At 46.2% G+C, this 19,491-nt stretch overlaps 1 protein-coding gene across 1 annotated transcript in view; it reads right to left on the bottom strand.

The window, feature by feature from the left end:
* The window catches only part of CAB39 (calcium binding protein 39), a 44,086-nt gene extending 35,353 nt beyond the window's left edge, over positions 1 to 8,733 (bottom strand). The window contains exon 1 of the mRNA XM_080623894.1: positions 8,592 to 8,733. The gene's annotated coding sequence lies outside the window, so the exon portion shown is untranslated. The remainder of the gene's footprint in view (positions 1 to 8,591) is intronic.
* Positions 8,734 to 19,491: the final 10,758 nt, after the last annotated feature.

Below are 19,491 nucleotides of genomic sequence, written 5' to 3'. Positions count from 1 at the left end.
TTTTCAACAACAAAAGACATCAACATGTTAGAAAAATGCTACCTTGAAGAAGAAGAAGGTAAGGTTATGCTTTCAAGACTATCACCTAAGGTTTGACTGTAGTCAAACTGCACTCTTGGTTATAAATTCTGCAAGGTGATGTGCAATGATATCTTTCAAATTTCTGAAAATAACAAAAAAATACAGGCAGTGTTAATTTTAGAATCTAATTACCATCCTCTAAATACAAAAGGAAATCAGGGACTTCACAGAATTAAGGTATTTATCAAAATATTTCTTTTTTCCACTACTAAGTCAAAGAAGATTTTAATAGACAATGTGATTTTTAAACTATCCAGATTTCTCTTTTAGCTCTTAAAACACAGATTCTGATTTCTCCATTCACAATCATTTTAATTTAGTTTGGTTACTTAACTTAGGGATTTGATGAAAGTCCAGATTTTCTGTTTTGGTATAAATCCCAAAGGCATGAATCCACAACACTGGAAGTTAAAGTACCATAATAAATAGCAGTGGCAAGCTGTAGAAACTTCTGCTGTACTTATTAAGACTTTTCATGCTTGCAAGTAATTCTGAAAGTTAAAAATAACCCACTTAGAGAGGAAAGATTCTGTATTTATGGCCAACAGCCCTTCTCCTTGTTCTCTGAAGAGATCATTAACAGCTACTTCTGAAACACAGGTTTGACATTTCTTCCTAGATTAGACATTGCTAAGTCCCAAACCTGTGTAAATATATGAGATGCACACACACAAATATGCATATACTTTTCCAAAACAAGAACAAAAGCCCACTTAGCAGAGTTCATTTCTCTTTAGCTATAGATTGAAATGTACACATATACAGGTAGGAAAGAATAACTACATTCACCAGTTAGAAAGCTGAGGGGGCTGGAAGCTGTTTGGGTTTTTCCATGTTAAAGGAAAGAAGAAAACTGATATGCAATTCTTTCACAGAATTTAAGCTTCCAATACATTCACAAGTTTGTCATCACACACAAGCACCCTGAAGTTTTTGTGACTTCTTTGGAAAATATTCCGTAAGCCTGAAATAAAGAAGCTCTTTTGGATCTAAGGATGTCAATCCCCACACCCTACCACATGGGTTAAGAGTAACACCAGTCTGACAGCACAGCTATGCCAGGACTCTGCCCAAAATGCTCTGTGAATGGATGCAGTTCCTAACAGAAAACTGTTTACTCCAGCTCCACCCTATTACAGAGTTAGCAGTTTAAATATTGCTCAATGGCAATTATAGATGTAAATCGGAACTGTGTTAGTCAATACTGATGAGTCAATATACTGCTTTTCTTGGAGATTAGCAATCTCAATAATCACTGCCAGAATAGCACTTGTTTAGAAAATTTATGATTATTTTCAGGAAGATTCCTTTGTTTTCAGTCATTATCCATGAAATCCATGGAAAAAGTCTATTTGTCCTTGTCACTAGAGCCTGAGTTTGCTTTCAGACAGTATTTGAAGTTGAATTTCTCATGTTCAAGCAGCAAGCTCAACACCCAATGCTTCAAGATTTACTGTTTTCTAACTGTCTTGATAGTTTTAGCTTTCCTCAGTCATACTTTTTTTCTTTAAAGAGAAGCCTTCATTCATCCCACTGACAAACTAAATCAGACTACAGTAAAGACCAGCTTTTCACAGGTACTCTTCCTGATTTGATTTTTAAGTCGAAAAGCATAGAATCACAGAATAGTTAGGGCTGGAAAGGACCTTAAGATTATCTAGTTCCAACTTCCCTGCCATGGGCAGGGACACCTCACACTAAACCATGTCACCCAAGGCTCTGTCCAACCTGGCCTTGAACCGCCAGGGATGGAGCATTCACAACCTCCCTGGGCAACCCATTCCAGTGCCTCACCACCCTAACAGTAAACAACTAAAGCATTCAACAAGGCAGAGAACAGCAAAATCTTCAGTCAAGACTCACTCGTGTACTGCCCCAGAGAGCAGAATTCTACCCCAAATCCTCCTTTCTCATTAGGAAACACACAACTCAAGTGCCTAACATGTGGTCACCACATCCTCTTCTTGATTCTGAGACTAATACCACAGCACCAGTTCAGGTGCCTGAATGATAAAACGCCACTGCAAATGGCAAAGCTGGAGAACAGCACAGCTGGTTTCCAACTGCCCCATCAGAAAATCACAACCCTCCTACCTGTCTTCGGCAGATGCCTTGGAGCATCTAAAATACTATTAGATATCTATGTTTAGGTAATTGAATCTCAAACCACAAATGGATGTCATTGGAAAAAAACTCCGGAAGTGTACCACCACACAATACACACAACATCACACACACAAATACAGGAAAAAATTCTTTGTGCTTAAGCATCATTACCTGAGAAAAAAGAAGAAGAATCACCACACTGCTGAAGAACGCTGTGGAAAGTACTTTCATTAGTATCTGTGAACCAATAAAAAGCCCACAGGACCTGAATCCTGCTGCCTTCAGTAAACTGAGTTTTATACAATGAAGTAAAAGACCAAATACCACATCACAACTAAAGCACACATAAAAGGAGGCCCCTTTGTCAGTGCATGAGTGTTCTCTCCTGCACTGACAAACAAAAGGTCCATCTGAAAACAACCTGAAAACAATCACTTAAACTTTGTGTACCAAATAATAAGCAGAATGAAGTTCTGAATACGTTACCTTTTGAGAGATTCACTTTGCTTTCTCAACGTCAACATTTTTCTAACAGTACTTGAGCATACACAAAGCCTTTATCAAGAACTGTGCCTGAACGCTTTCCCCTACAAGGTAGCTCTTTAAAATCCCCTGCAAAGTTTCTCTATCATACCAATCTCTGGTCAGAAGAAACTTGGGACTTGAATAGCAGGTGTTACAGGTTAGAAGAACGATGCATTCATAAACTGTGTGGGAGAGACTTCTCAGGGATCACCTGTGTTACACTCAGTGCATGTCTGTATCACTAAGGTCTCATTTAGGTAGAATAAACCCCCTACATTTTCTTTCCTAAACTCCTACTTCCCTGTGAACAAACTTTCATTTTGCCTTTTCTTTGTCTACACCCTATATTCAATGAAGTCCAAATGTTATATGCTACTTAATTTTATAAACCATTACAGTACATTGGGGGGAAAAAAATATATCTTTTGACATATGTTAAAAGGAGTATCATCTGCCAAAGCAGTGAAGGGCATACTTCACACCTAACAACCAAATTCACACATAACAGTCATAGTAAAATATGACACAAGTTACCTTTTGCCTAATTTCTACAACTGTAGCAAAACCTCTTGAAAATGCCTACCCTAAGGAAGAGATCAGAGACTCCGTTGCACAGGATGCTCTGCATATGTGTTATCAGCACACACATCTACCACATCATCCAAGATCCAACTGATAACTCAGCGTCTACCGGTTTATTTTGAAGCAACCTCCTCAGCAGATGACCTGGGAAGCTGGCACGGCTCTGAGTGAATACCTGAAAGAAAACGAGGTATCCATCCATGCTAAGACTTCCCAAGTGAGCTCTTGTCCAGCGGAGTGAAAAGGAAAACAACAGGGGAAGTCACAGAGTCAACTTCTGCCTGGCAAAATCCAAAATGGCACCACACAGGAGCTAGCTGGCAAGATAGGGTGGCCTTCCTCAACTCTTTCTTCATCTTTCTAGGCACTAGCATGCTTTACTTAAAACTCAGTAAATAAAACAACACAAGCTTTTCAGACAGGCATTTCTTTAGAGGTGGGTTGTTTGCCTGGGCACTTCTAGCAGCCAGAGAAAGATGACGCATTCCACATTTCTGGAAAACACTTCTCAGTATTTTCATTACATGTTTTAACACGGGTATCTTCAAAGGAGCCAAGGCATTTCATACACACAAACGACTGAACATAAGTACTTCTCTTGCAATCATGCATATTCAACTCCCCAAAAAGCTGACATATTAATTTAATTTAATTTACAGCCAAATTCTATCTTCAGTATTTTTAAGCGTCACATTTCAGATCTTGCAGGGTTTGCAGCTGAACTTTTAGTTATTTTATTAAGAAAAATGAATTTGTTACCAATACATATGGATCCAAAAACCCCTACACAACAGGGTAAGGATCAAAGGCAGCACACAGCAATTTTTCACTGGTGCAGCCATTTTCACTGTGAAACACTTGACAATATAACTGACCACTTAAAAATAACTCCAAGTAGTAACTTCTAAATAACTTCAACCAAAGATGTCTCCGAACTTAGAAACACACGTTACACTAATAGTACAGTTCTGTACTAATTATAACTCCACAGGTTTTGAACTGTCTTGCTATATTTAACTTTTTAGCAATGAATTCTCCAAGTATTTGAAGGGGAGGGCACAACTACAGAGCAAGCAGATCTTTAGAAAGGAACTAGGTATTCTATGAGAAGTAGCAGATTACCAATAAACAGGACGATTATCTACAACATTGTTGCGGTTTAACCCCAGCTAGCAACTAAGTAACATGTAGCCCCGGCTCCCACAGTGGGATGGGGAGGAGAACCGGAAAAAAGATAAAACCATGGGTTGAGATAAGAAGAGTTTAATAATTAAATATAATACTAATAATGATAATGAAAATGGAAATAACAAAAATAGAGAGAGAAGACTAAAAAAATGACAGCAACAAGACAACAAACAACAGTGATGCACTGGACAAACATTCAGCAATTCCCCCCCCCCCCCCCCCCCCCCGAATTTTATGGCCTTGTGGATAGGCTTAAAGTTGCTTCCTTTTAGTATATCTGAAGTCCACAGTCTAGAACTTTTTATAGTGTCTTTTAAGTATATGAAGTATTAGCTGGAATACCCAAATCAAGGGATTTAGAAAGCAAATTGCAGTTGTTTATTTAAACCTATGCAATTTACTTTCTAAATTAATGTTGTCTGAAAAAAAAACAGGGCATGAAGGCTGCTGAGGAATAACCACAGTTATTCCTGTAACACACAGTATTCCATCTCCATCCAGTTTGGATAAATACTGGATTCAATCCTTTATACACTATTTAAATAGGGACAAATGAATGTGCCATTTTATCATCAGGTGGAATAATGAAAGCACATTGATTTGCTCAGGCTAAGACTGAACTCACATGACACCACCTTAAGCCTTAGGTACTCCTGAAGCATGCATTTAATAAGCCTAGCTCATGTCCGTTAAAATAATTCAAGACAGCTTCATCTTCTAATTTAACTTTGTGTTTGCACTTGGGGGGCGGGAGAGGGGGGAGGTGGGGAGAAGAAGGAGGGATCTCAGCATAAAGTTTCACCTTCTAACTGAAGACATTCACCTTCTTTCTAGCGCACACCTCTACATCTTGTGGCGCAAGAAGCACGATACCAAGCAAGAATGTGGGGAAAGAGAGAGCCCACAAGGAAGTGAAAGACAGCTGAAGCTGCAAACTACTCAGAATAATAAAAACCCTAAACTAAACAAGAAACTGGGGACATAGCATTTGTCTGGTTAGAACAGCACGATCTTGACCATTAACAGCAAAAGGAATTTTTCATCTTGCTTAAGGTTTATCTACAGCTACAAAAATACAGCTACAGTGAACACTATGGTTTAGGGTCACTGGACTAAAAAGGGTTTTGTTCAATGTGATGGGTATCTGGCTTCCACCTGCAGGTAAGAATTGACAGAAGTGTGCACAGCCCATTCTTTCCTTATCAGAAATTGCTAAATTTACAAGACTTCAACTGTACAACATCAAAAATACAGTATTCGAAAGTCAACCCATATTTCTGCTTTGCACATTATTCACATAAATAGCTGCAGGCTGTTGTGGTACTATTCATTTTGAAGGAGCAGATGAGTCAAATCTTATTTTTGATAGAAAGCTGCAAGATGCCTCCAATTAGACAAAGGTAATTATACTTTAATAGTTGCTCTTGTAATTAAACCATGTTTTAGGGTGTCAGAAGTACAGAAAAGAAGGGTCAAAAGGGAATTTGAAAGGTCATCTAGGCTCCTTCTTCAAACCAGCAACAACTACTAGAGCCCCATTTCACATACAGTACAAAGAAGACATCCTTTTAGCAAGTGTCTAATGCCTCTAAGCACATTACAGCGATTATCAAAGCTTTCAGAAAGATTTTACACAAAAAAATTAAGGCTGCAAACATCGCACTAAAAGAAATCTGCAAAAGCTCAATACAGAATTGATTCAAAAAGGAGGACACTGGTTGGTAATCCCAATATTCAAAACCCCTAGAAAGTACAGCATGGAGAGCACAACACTAAGGTCTCACTCAACTACCATCCATTAACTAATAAGAGATGCATTAGCTTCCACAACAGAATGCAAAATAGACACCGTTCCCTCCTGAATGTTTCATAAAAACAAACAAGGAATTCCAAGAGGTGGAGGTTTTCTTAATACTATCCCACCCTGATGGGAATACACATTTGTCTGTGCTTGATAATACCCAATAAGCACAATTATCTCTCAGAAACATATTGTCACAAATTATTATTTAACTGGCACTTTTATTTAGTCTCCTTTATTTGGATAAATACATATATCTTAAGAAAAAAAAGCTCTGTTTTATACTTCTCCATCCCCAACCATGCATTAAATGCCTACAGAATGAATCAAAGTTTCAGAATTCCATGTCAATATAAAAAGAAAGCAATTAAAGTGAAATAAACCCAATGCTGCCAGCAGCATGTCAGCCCATGCAAACAAACTTACATTACAAGACCTTTATTCTGTTTACTCCCAACACCATCCAACACGATCTCCACCTGTACTAAGGTGCTGTTTCAGTTTGACCAAGTAAATTCCCCTGTGGCACATGTATCACTCTACCATTGAGATTACAGTTTAAATACAAGTGAATTTAAGCCAAGCACATACTACCTTGCCGACTCAGGGTCTCACATCACAAGACAACTATAAAGCTAATGGTAAAATACAATATTCTTACAACATCAAGCCCATGACAGATAGAATCCCGCCAAAACACAGAGACAGAGGGCACCATGCCACACTCAAACATCCGACAAGCTGCCAACTGATAAAAAATCAAGTTATTTCTGATGCCAAAACAGGTGCCACACATTATAATTCACAGAACATCTCTTAGCCTTTCTTTTCTCTGCAGTTAAAGGCATGTGCCACATCAACAGGTATTAGGTAACAGGTATTAACTAAAGGTACACAGTGTTTTAGATAGTAAAAAACTATTATTTAAAAGCTTAGATGTCAAGGCGCAAGCTCAGGATGTTAAATTTCCTCTGACAGTATATGATTTCATGAACTCTCTGGGTAAAAAAGGAAGACAAATTTCCTGATGGTGAACTACACTGTTGAAAGGAAAACACAGGCCCTTGAATTAGAGTTTCTGACAGGTAAGTCTAACAAAAAAAACAAACACACACAAAACTTGGCCATATGTTGATGCTAATTCACTGTCATTTCTGATCCACATTTAAACTGCTCCTCCAAACATTGTTACTCTCTTCACTTCTTCACTGAGCCTAGGTCATGTAATTTAATCTTTGACTCATCATGCAAATTAAATCACACCATTCCCATAAGGCTGCATATAGGTTTTAAATAAATCCTATGCACCTACATGATCACATACCAAAAATTACATTTTCTTTGATAAAACAAAAAAACCCAACAAACCCCCAAAATACCGGATACATCCTGTTTTCAGTGTTAGTGCTATTTACAGATTGGTAAGAAAAACAATGAAAAAAACTTTCTTTATTTAAGGAGCACAGTATAGTTTGCAAAAATAGTATCTTCACAGCCCTCATATCCACCTATTTCTGCACAGAGGCCTACGAACATGAGTAACAATTGTAGGAAGAGGCCTTAGACCTGGACATTGAGAGGGCTGTGTAACTTAGTGCCTGCTCCACACCTCTCATCGATTGATGTAACACAAGACATAACAAAGAAGAGGCTGTAACTGGCTGTTCTCCTGACCGAAGGGCTCAGTCTTCCCCGGCTGGGCAGAGCATTCATCGCCTCGCTGCCCACCCCAGGCCGGGCCATACGGCAGCGGCTGCCTCCCGCCCCAGAACCGGCTCCGCTGCTGCGGGCTGAGGTAAACCCGGCGCAGCTTTGCATCTTAATTCGCTGCCCGGCTCTGCATTTGAGGAACTCCAGGATACAAGGCGCTGCCGCACCACTAAACACAGACGCTGGCCTGTGCCCTTCCCCTTCACACTGCCTCCGGCTGTTACACACCGACACCTCCACCCCAACCGCACCGAGGGCAGTCAGCACTCACGGGGACCTGCCCTCTGCCCAGGCCGACAGCAAGCCCCTGAGAGGCGGCGCCGCCTCCGAGCCCAATCTAACCGGCAGGACCCGGCCGCCGCCGACCCGGGAGTGGGGTCCGGCAAGCGGCGGGCACCGACCGGGCCAGGCCGCGCTCCCCGCGGCCCGCAGGACACAGCCCGGCCCTGCCCAGACCGGCCGCCCCGCACGCACCAGCCGCAGGGGCGCTGCTTCCCGACCCGGCCTCACGCCGTGACGGACAATGAGCGTCAGGCCCAGCGGTTTCCGACCCTCTCGCCGGGCCCTGGCCCGACCCCCGGCACCACCGCCTCAGTACCTGTGTGCGGAGCGCGGCCTGGCACCTCCTCAGCGGTGTGTCCGGCGGGGCCTGCCCCTGGCGGCCCGACCGCCCCGGCTGCGGCGGCTGGCGGCGCGACTCCGGCGGCTTCAGGCAGAGGCGCGGCGCGGCCCCGGCTCGCCCGGCCCCCTCCCCCCCCCCGCCCCGCGCTGTGCTGCGTCGCAGCGGCCCTTCCCTCGCCCGGCGGCGGAGCGCGGCGGCGGCGGGCGGCTGGCTGAGCGCGGCGACGCTTCCGCCCGGTGCCGCACGACACTGCCCCCTGCCGGCGCGGAGGGCTGATCGCGGCGCACACGCGGGGGACACGCACCGGGGGGAAGCGGAAGCGCCGCGGAAGTCCCTAAGCTCCCCCCAGCCTCCCTCGGAGCCCTCCAGGCTCCAGTGGGAGCGGGGGGCTTGGGGCTGCGGCACCCCGGGCTCTGCGGGTCTGGATCATCAGCTTTTGCTATCATTCCTTCCATTATTTACTATCATTCCAATGTTATTAGTTATTATTCCAATAATAATTGGAATTATATTCCAATGTTATTAGTCATAGTTTCTATTATTATTATTTCTATTTATTATTAACATTTTATCCTGTAAGCGGTATTTAATATTCTTCTAATTAATTAACAAATATTTAAATTTTATTATTTACTATTTTCGATTTTTCTTTATTGCTATATTTTTATTACCTATAATATTGTTAATTTATACTCAATTATTATTTTTAATTCAATAACTATCAGGACTTATAATAATAACTAATAATTTGCCCTCTCCTCTTTGCCCTAACCTCCTTGCACCTCTTTTAAAAAGGTCCTTTGCACCCTTTGCGCTGTCAGAAAGCTCTCCTGGGTTTCCCATGTCACAAGCCCCAGGGCTCAGATGTGGGGCTGTGACACAGCATCCTGCTGTTGACGTGGACTTCAGCCAGCCCCGTGCACCAACTTGCTGGGGCATTATAGTCCAAAGGTTGTTTCTGCTAATTCTCATCATGGAACGTAAGGGCTTTGGGTTGTTGCTGTGGTTGGTAATACTCATATATTGAGCAACCTGCTCTAGTGGAAGGTGTCCCTGCCTATGGCAGGGGTTTGGAACTGAGTGAGTTTTAACGCCCCTTCCAACCCAAACCATTCTAGGATTCTATGATTATTCTTGCATGATAAATGCAGAGTAGCCTGGATGGAAAAAAGCCCACATCTCTCCCAGCACAGATCAAGCTGATGCTGTCCATTAGTGCAATATAATACACAACGTGATTTTAAACCATGAATTTCTTACAAGCTGGAAGGTGAAACCTTGCCCCTGCGGGTCTGACACATTACTGCTGTGCGGCACTGTGGGACTTGCTGGCCTGGTTTCGTGAAAGGTCCTTACACTCCTCGTGCGCTGACAGCTTCTATCTTCAGCTTCTTTCTAATTACATGTGTCCACATCACAGAATCACATGGAATCTTTAGGGTTGGAAGGGACCTCTGGAGATCATCCAGTACAGCCCCCTGCCAAGGGCCACCTACAGCAGGTCACGCATCCAGGCGGGGTTTGAGTATCGCCGGAAAGGGAGACCCCACAACCCTCCTGGGCAGCCTGTTCCTATGCGCTGCCACCCTCAATGTAAAGAAGCTCTTCCTCACGTTGAGGTGAAAGTTCTTGTGTTTCAGTTTATGGCCACTGCTCCTCATCCTGTCACTGGGCACCACTGGAAAGAATCTAGCACCATTCTGGCACCTGCCTTTGAGATGTTTATGTGCGCTGATGCGATCCCCTCTCAATCTTCTCGAGAAGATGGGCCCAGCTCCTGCAATCTCTCCTCATCAGACCCCTGATCATCCTTGTAACATCCCTTTCCTGCCCTTCCCCATCACATCACTGAGGAGAGTTTGGGTCTGGCTTTTCACAGCCATCATTTTCACTGCAGCAGCACGCTGCTGCTCTGCACTTCATGCGCTGTGGCTGCCTCATCTGTCATACAACAAGCAAGTGCCATTGGTGGAAAAGCTGCCTCTCACTGGGATGCTGCATGGGGCACAGCTCAGTGATGGGGCTCAGAGGGGCTGAAACTCCTCTCACTTCAGCTGTACTCACAGCTCAGCAAGCTCGTATTAGACAGAGTGAGAATCTGCTCTAGCCATGGTGAGGTGATGGGGAAAGGGAAACACAAAAGCCATTTCTCTACTCACACCTGAACTAAACCAATGGGATTTGCATGGGGTGCGGGACCTACAAACTCCCCTGGGGACTGCAGGGTCTCCTCTCTTCCCTCATGCCTGGTAGGCATTCCTCCAAGCTGGAAGTTTACCAAATTAAAACCAAACAAACTCTAACATAAGCCAAAACAGTCTTCATACCCAGGCAACAAATACCATCCCCAGATGTCTGAGAGAGCCCAGCGCTCCCGCAGTGATTGGCTGGCATTGGGCTGCCCCGTGTGTTGCATTTTGCTATATATCCCATGTACTCTGCTCTAGCTGTGTCTTTCAGCAGCCTCGCAGCAACCTCCAGTATTTCACAGTCCAACTTCTCACCCCTGTGAGATGGATTTTCTTTCCTGGACCCTTTGTACTGCATTGGCTTTACTGCTCCAAGTCACCTTGTTCTCCTCCAGCTCCCACCCTGATGATTCCCTTGGCTTGGCTGCAGCGTCCTCTGGGAAACAACTCCTTAACACCAGAAGAAAATTGATTCCCGGTGCTATCTGTATTGCGGAAAGACTTCAGAGAACATGTGAAATGCTCGGCCAACAGGTCTTGAATCAGCCTGCTTAGTCAGCTGTGTGCTGCAGCTTGGATGCAGAGATAATGTTTCTGACCACACTTACAGCCATCCCTGCATCCAGCAGCATGGAAGCACAGAGGGAGTTTTCACTGGGCAATATAATATACGTTATGTATATATATTTTATGTATGATTTATAATACACACTTCATTTATATACATAGATAAAAAGATATAACAAATGTAAATATGTGTTTTATACTTAATAAAATAAAATAAAAAATTAATAGAAATTTAATACTTGCTTATATCCCCCAAATGTATACTTGCGCTTACATAAAGATATAAGAAATGGAGCAGCTCTGTACATGGAGCAGGCAGGGGGAGATGCTGCCTGCCTGGGGTGACAGAACCTTGAGGAATGGGTTGCCAAGCTTGCCTTGACCACGTTGCATTGTCAGCAAAACACTGGCAGTTCATATATCCCACTTGCAAGGTGATTCCAAAGCCGGGATGGAAAGGGTGCATACGTCTGCGTCCAAATTGTTAACCTGTAATTATGCTAAAAGACATTCAGGTTTAAACAGATAATATTCAGGGCACTGACTACAGAGAATATAGGAATGAAAGGCAAGAGCTGGCACAGGGATTTGACATCAGGTCCTGGAAAACAGACACTACTGCTTTACAAATGACCATTGGAAAAAAGATCATGCAAGGAATAGGTTCAGTGCAATTACCACCCCTGTGTGGTGAACTGCAGGGAAATCCCTGAGCAGGGAGAGCGTGATTTTCCTAAGCTCTTAGAAGCAGGAATTAAATTGAACACGTGAAAGAGCTCTTAGTACACTAGCAATTCACTTATTCACAGCCAGGACTGAGACATCCATTGTGATTTAATTAATCCTTGCAAATTAGGAAGTGAGTAAACGTTAAAAAATCCAGGTTACTTCACTGGAGGAAACAAAAAAAGGCAGTTAGAAAGGCAAGTACTTGGGTGCTTTGCTCAGGAGGGACAGGCAGCTGAATGGGATCCTAGGGGGTTTTGCTGCTAGTTTGGGGCCCAAGGTTCAGCTCCATTCATCGCCATCCTGCACTGACAAATGGCCAAAGTAGGGAAAAATAATATATCCTCCTGTGAAATGAATCGTCCTTCGAGCAGCTCTGTTTTGCTCACCTCTTTTCTTCCTTTGGGTGTACCATAAGCAGAGCTGCTGTGTCCCGTGCGGGATGCAGGGTCCTGCATGGCAGCAGCTCGCTCTGCGGAGCCAGCCTCCCTTGTGCCAGGTCTTGCATGACAGCAGCTCGCCCTGCAGAGCCTCCCTCAACTCTCCTTAAGGCCAAGAGGAGGTTGGCCAAGAGCAGGGAGGCTGCTGAGAGCGCCACAGCTCCTGTGGCTCAGCCAAAACCCAGGCCGGGCCAATGCATCCCTGCAGGAGCATCCCGCTGGCGGGATGCCGTTCACACAGGGATGCTTTCCTGAAGAGAGCAGCCACACAACTGCCTCTCAGATACGATTTTAACGTAGGCCCGCAGCAGCCCCAAGGGTCTCTGTCCCACCCTGTCCCCAGGGATCAAGGCTTATTTCTTAATCTCTCTGCTGCACCCTCCTCTTCCTCAGGCTCAGCACTACCAAATGACTGGAGGGCTCTGGTTATTTTGAATATGCTTTCTGTTGGTTTAGGTTTTAAAGAAATCAAGTTGACTACCTTGGGTCAGATTTAAGTACCTCCCCGGTAAGGTCTGAAGCCCACACCCTCTGGATAACACTGCTACATGCTTACTTAGTGCTTTACCCCTTCAAAGGACTTTGCAGAAGCTAATTAATTACCTCTTATAGCAGAGAACCACTGCAGTGAACGGCCTGGGCTTAGTGCTGCTGTTCAGCTGGATTCAGTCTCAGCTGCTGTGGAGCGGAGCGATTGCCATGTCACTTACACTTAAATCTGTGTTGAGCCACTCCAGGACACACATGCAGGGACCTTCCCTGAGGATCTTGTAAGCTTTTCTGTGCTTCTCTTCCTCCTCCTCCTAATGAGAGCCCTGGCTCCTGGGAAGGGCACTCCGGAGCTCTGCCTGTCCCCACTTTCAAAGTCAGGCACTGGCGTGGGGAAGTGCCCAGTGGGATTTACCTTTGGAAGAGCGATCATTTACATTCTATAGTGAAATGTGTATGGCCTTTGAAACACACCCAAACACCCACCTGAGCACAAGTATTCCTCTGGGAAGCTCTTTAGGGAGCTCATGTGTATCGTGGCCTCTATCGCTTTTTGACAGAGCAAAACCAGGGCGCAGCTCCTAATGTTAAATGTAGACAAGAAAGGGGAAAAAAAGGGTTGTGACAGTGGAAGTTTTGTTACTATTTTTACAAGCCTCACTATGCAGAACCTGAAACAAGTGCGAGCTGCACTTTTCCCCTTCACAGACTAGCACATTGAGCATCATCCACCCTCTCACAGCGCCTGACTGCTCTTCACCCCATAGAGGCTTTCATCTTCCTTACACTGAGAACTGTGCCCCAAGAGCTGGCAGGACTTCCTACACCCTCTGGTTCCTCCAGAGGAATGAGGAATCCTCATCCCTATAAAAAAGGACAGGTTCCTTGATGGATTTGAAGAGGGGGAAAAGATGAAGAAATTAAAGAGGAGAGATAGTTAAAACCAGGCAGCATTTATAAAACAAAAAGCAGCATAAACCACTTGGCTTTAATTGGTTAAAAGAAATAAATCTGAAACTATGGATACAAGAGATTAGCTTAGAGAGCAGGATGTGATTTTATGCACTATCCAGGACAGACCCAGCTCATAAATAAACCCTTGCGTCTTCTGCTGTCCCAGCAGCAGCTGAGCTGCACTGAGGCTGACCCAGCAAGTGCAAAGCGAGTGTTTCCCCACTTCCTGGGATGCTGCAATCCCAGCCCTGCAGCACCAGAAACGAGCAGCAATAGGAAATGCCGTTGATAAGGCCAAGGGCTGCGAGTCACTTTCCCCACAGAGCATCACCAATGAGCAGCCATGGGTCAGGATGAGGGGTCAGCACACGTATACACACCTACTACACAAAGAAAGCTGTCACTGGCACACGGTGACACTGAGATGAAAGCCGTGTTTATCATAGAAGGAACAAGGTTGGACAAGACCTTTAAGATCATTGAGTCCAACCATTATTCCAGGACTGCCAAGCCCATCACTAACCCATGGCACTGGGGGCAAACTGATCTTCCCTCATGGCTGCACCTCATGATCTCCACTCGCAGCCACCCCTCATCTGCCCACCATAGTGACCCACACTGTACAGCTGCTGCCCCTACCCCTTATGGCCACCCCTCATCTCCCCTTAAGATCTACTTTCATGGCCATCCCATGTATCCCATGGCCACCCTTGCTCACCCCTCACCATTTCCCTTCACAGAAAATATATGTGTCTCACAAAGGTGAAACTTCATCTAAGTCCTGCAGCCTCAGGAACTGAGAAGCTCAGAAGACATAGAGTGTACAGGATGTGCAGGGATTGCCATATGGGTGTGCAGGGGCTGGGGTACAGGGTGCTGAGCCCTGGGTTCTGACACCTGGTGAGCCCAGCACTTGTGTTGCTGTGAAAGAGAAGCTTACCAAGCAGTTGCTGCAGTACAGGTGAGTCTTGTTATCACACACAGAGCATGAGAAAGCCCAGAGCTGCCCTCCTGAACAAAACAACCCCTGGGAGGCCCTGTGAGGAAAGATCAAGAGCCCTCTTTGTGTTTTTGTGTTCTCCCTCAAAGGCCCCTAAACCCTCTCCACCAAGCTTGGCTCTTCACCCTCATACCACCCCTTGGGCACAGGCAAGGGGCTAACCCTCATGGTCCTGTCACCTCCCACATGGCTTACCAGGTTTTCTTCTTCCTATAGGGCCTAGGAGCTGTGTTGCAAGCAGCAACACAGCTGTGAAGCAGCAGATAACACTTCCTCCGGGGCAGGGAGCATGGCTAACTCACCAGGCAGGAGATGGCTTGAGCAACAGCAGGAGCATCAGCTGATCCTTAACAGGAAGGCTGGACGGGGGTGTGTGAAAGAGAAGCTGAGAATTACTCAGCTGGTACCAGCCTTGTAATTATTTCCTATCCCAGGAGTCCACTCCCAAAGTACCTTGATTTCCTACCCCAGGTACCCCTCCCTGGTACCGAGGAAGCTGAGCTGGGGCTACTGAGGTTTGCTGCACTGATCTTCATCAAGAGACATTCCAGAAGGTGTCCAGTGCAGCTTCTGGAGCTGGACTTCCCCTATGATGAAAATACTGTATGTCCAAAGCCACAGATGTGTTCTCTCTCTCCACCTGTAAACATCTCTAGAGCAGATAAGCCTCCAGCTGCACTCCTACCACTGTCTACACCACGGTGAATGCATAGGACATTGGCAGATGGGCCACCACTTGAACATAGACATCAAGACTCATCTCCCAGATCCCCTCTGCCTCTTTCCTGCATGCCACACAGCACTCACCCAGCCACAAACCCCATTGCCAACAACAGTGACCTGGTACAGACAGCATCACCGCAGCCCTGAGGATTTAACCTTCCACCACAAAGGGCATCTGGAGCAGCCTTTCCCAGCACAGCCGCAGCTCCCCTTGCTTTTGGTCCTGTGTCCCATCACGGATGGTGACTGCAAATGCTCTTCTCCACACCGCATGCACAGATAAATCATCCTTTGCTTCTCTAACCCAGCTTATTTCCAGCACTACCCAGTCCTGGCTGGGCTGCAGGATGTGGTCCCCCTGCGGACCCTGCTCACCAGCCTGAGGTAGGATACATAGGGTACCGCATCCTGAACTGAGGAGCAGCTGTGGTTTAAGTGCCTTTGATGGGATTTCTCTTGGCTCTGCTCCCTTTTCTCCAGGCATCCCATTTTCCTATGAAGTGCCCATACTGAAACATTACCAGCTTTTCTTATTTTAAACCATTCCATTTTAGAGAGAAGGAGAGAGGGTGAACAAAGGTTCATGGGGGTGAACTTCTTCCACTTCTTTCTCTCAATATATTCATTTTCCATTGAAAAAATCCTCTTTCCTCAAAACCAGTTTTATGAGGATCTTTCAACTGGTCCCAGTTGATAGGGTTGGGGATTCTTTTACTATGGGCCGAACCTCTTAGTTAACAGCTTCATTAAAGCCCCCCCTCCCGCAGGTACCTGCCTTCCCCCTCCTCTGCTGCCGCCGTGGGACAGCCCGCTCCCATGCACCGGGTCTGCAGACCAGCAGAGACCTCCAGAAGGACAGACCTTGGCCAAACCACCCTGTTGAACACCCCATAGGGAGCAGGTCACGGGGGCAAGGAGGGGACACCCCTGCTTGCAGCCTTGGGGACACATTCCCTCGTCCTGTGGCCATGGGCTGCCCCGACCCCCTCGCCGGCAGGCCCGGGGGGCACTGCCCATTCCTGTGCTGGTTATTAGATTGTTCACGGCTCTCAGGTTTGTTTGAATAAGGCCTTTTGTTCGGCGGCGCTTTCCCACGTCCCTGCGCTCGCTCGGCAGTCGCGTGTCCCGAGTCAAAGAGAAGCCCTGGCCCGCCAAGCCCCAAAGGAGGTTTTCTTCGGAGCAAGACATCTGCGTCGGAGGGAACCTGCCAACATCTGCCACACTTTTCCCCCTTTTCAAGAGCCTTTCTTTACCCGCTTCAAAAGTTGCAGGAACAGATGTTAAAAGTTGTTTTCTTTCTCCAGGGTGTGAAATGTGGACAAATAGCAAAAAAAAAAAAAAAGAAACCTTTTTTTTGGGTTTTTTTTTTTTTTTTTTTTTGGAAAGCACAGGAGAAAAAAAGAGAAAAGAGGCTTTGTTGATGAAGGAGAATCCCTTTTCAGTGGAACCTGGCAGTGGGCAATGCGAAAGGAAAGCGGGAATTTGCAGAAAGCTCCTTCTAATGCTCATTTGCATTGGCCTGGTGGGTCCCTACAATCCCCGGCACAGATGTCAGCCTTCCCCCAAAGCCAGGGCAGCTCCCGCCTGCGCCCCCCTGCCTCCAAAATAAAGGCCTTTGGCATGACTGAGAGGTGTAAAATAACTGTTTACAGCCAAAGCTGCTCCTTTTTTTCACTGCGGGGCAGTCTTACAAATGATCCTTGCAATGAGCTCACCCGGAGCAGATGCCGGCGGGCAAGCCAAGGGGCTTGTCCCACCAAAGATGGGGGCTCAGCTGCTCTGCATGGGCTGGGCATGGAGCATGGCTGGGCACAGGGGCCACCACAATCTTCTCGGACCTGTGTCACACCTGGCTGTCCCCAGCACCCACCGCCTTGACACCAGCACCCCCCTGCCTGCTGGATTCATGGGAGCCACTTTGCTACGGGGGCATCCCTCTCTCAGAGCATCCCCCTTGCAGAGCATCACCTTTGAAGAGCATCCCCCTTGAAGAGCATTCCTCTCATTGAGCATCCCCTTTGCAGGGCAAGGAAAGCAGGAGGGAGGGTAAGGCAGGAGCAGCGAGTCCAGGCCAAGGAAGAATGTGGGGGCAAGGAAGGAAATACTACCACCACCACTGAGACTAGAGAGACTTTTCCTCTCAAATTCCTGCTTTCTTGTTGCATAGCCCACTGCCAGATGTCACTGAAAATGAATGCTCCTTCATCAGCAAACCCTCTCTTTTCACCTTGGCTTTCCAATTAAAAAAAAGAAAGAGAAAGGGGTGAGCACTGCTTGAAGGTTTCTTTGTTTGCTGTTTGTGTACATTTCACACCCTGAAGAAAGAAAACAACTTTTCACATTTACACAAGGTGCTGGTGGAGGGGTGTTTGTGGGGGACTTCTTTTCCTCACCCACCATCCGAGCCAAACCCAGGTAGAAGTTGTTGATGGGCAGCACTTCCAGCCTCCAGCACCCTCGCAAAGTGCCCAGAGCCAGGGATGCACACACTCCTTGTGGCCCTACCACATTGCAACTGCTGCCTCTTCCATGCCGAGCCGTGGGAATCGTGTGGCAATGCGGATACACCTTGTATAAACACTGGCAACACTCCGCTTTCCACATGAGCTGGAAAAACCTTGTACAACACAAGGAGTTTTCACTGGCGAGCAAGCCGGGCTGGCTGCATGAGGGGTGCTGCGATCTCCTTTCGCTGTGCATGGGACACACCTGAGATAAGGAGCCCATCCCTGCTCCCTTTACCTGGCACTAAGGACAAGTTATCAACCTTCCCCTCCCAAACCCTCCTCTCCTGGTGCAACAACCACACCAGCCCATCTCAGGCCCTTGCCAAGTAGGACGCTTGTAAAACCAGGTAACTGTGAGATACCACGTCTGGGGCCACGTTTCCACGCTGAGCCCGGCAGCAGGGCGTGCAGGTATGCTTGCATTCACACACACACCCACAGCGTTTCAGCACGGGACGTGATGTCCGCGCTGGTATCACTGGGGCACATCCCTACCCCAGGCTGGAGGAAGGAGAGGGCACTGGGAAATCCCACCGGCTTGCAGTGCTTCTGAACCGCTGCTTCGTCTCCGTGTCAATAAGGTGACACATTCAACACCAACCCAAAGGGATTCACCTGCGGGACTCAACGGAACACTGCCAAATCCTGCTCATTAGCAAAGTGGCCATCAGAAAGCAAAAGCACAGTCACGAAAAACACCTTCATACCTCCCCCCTGAACTAAGCAGAAGGGAGGAAGCATCAAAGCACATTCTCACCCTGTGCCAAGTGTCCTCCAAAGGCCCCTCTGCTTCTGCACTAGTGTTTCAGAGGAACAAAGAGAAAAACACCTTTCCTCCCAACGCCACCCAAAGCCTCCTTGCCACACAGGGGAAAAATATCACAGGAGTAGAAACCTCATAGAACTAACTCACCTCTAGGTTTGTTTGCGTCTGTAAGGGCCTGTCTGTTTAGTGTTAAATTCTACACACCAGCCAAAAACTAGAGGAGTTACTGATTTCCTACATCCATCCATGAGCAACAGAGAATTCAGGGTCCCAAAGGGAAAATAAAGTCTTTGTGTTTTCCCTTGAGGATGTCTGTGATCAAAACCACATTCCTACGGGTATCTGCTGTCAACAGGTTTTAATCGATCAACATTACCTTGTAATAATAATCCCTGGGAGCGGGAACTCCTGGCTCCAGTACTTGATGATTAAATTAAGTCTTCTTCACAGATGTGAAATGATTAGCAGGTACAAATAGGCAACGCTGCAAGAGGCAGAGGGGGGAGAGCTGGGCA

This window comes from Psittacula echo, assembly GCF_963264785.1.
Source record: "Psittacula echo genome assembly, chromosome: 7".
Classification (NCBI taxonomy): domain Eukaryota; kingdom Metazoa; phylum Chordata; class Aves; order Psittaciformes; family Psittacidae; genus Psittacula; species Psittacula echo.
Note: the sequence above shows the minus strand (reverse complement) of the source record. Positions and strands in the feature narration are given on the sequence as shown.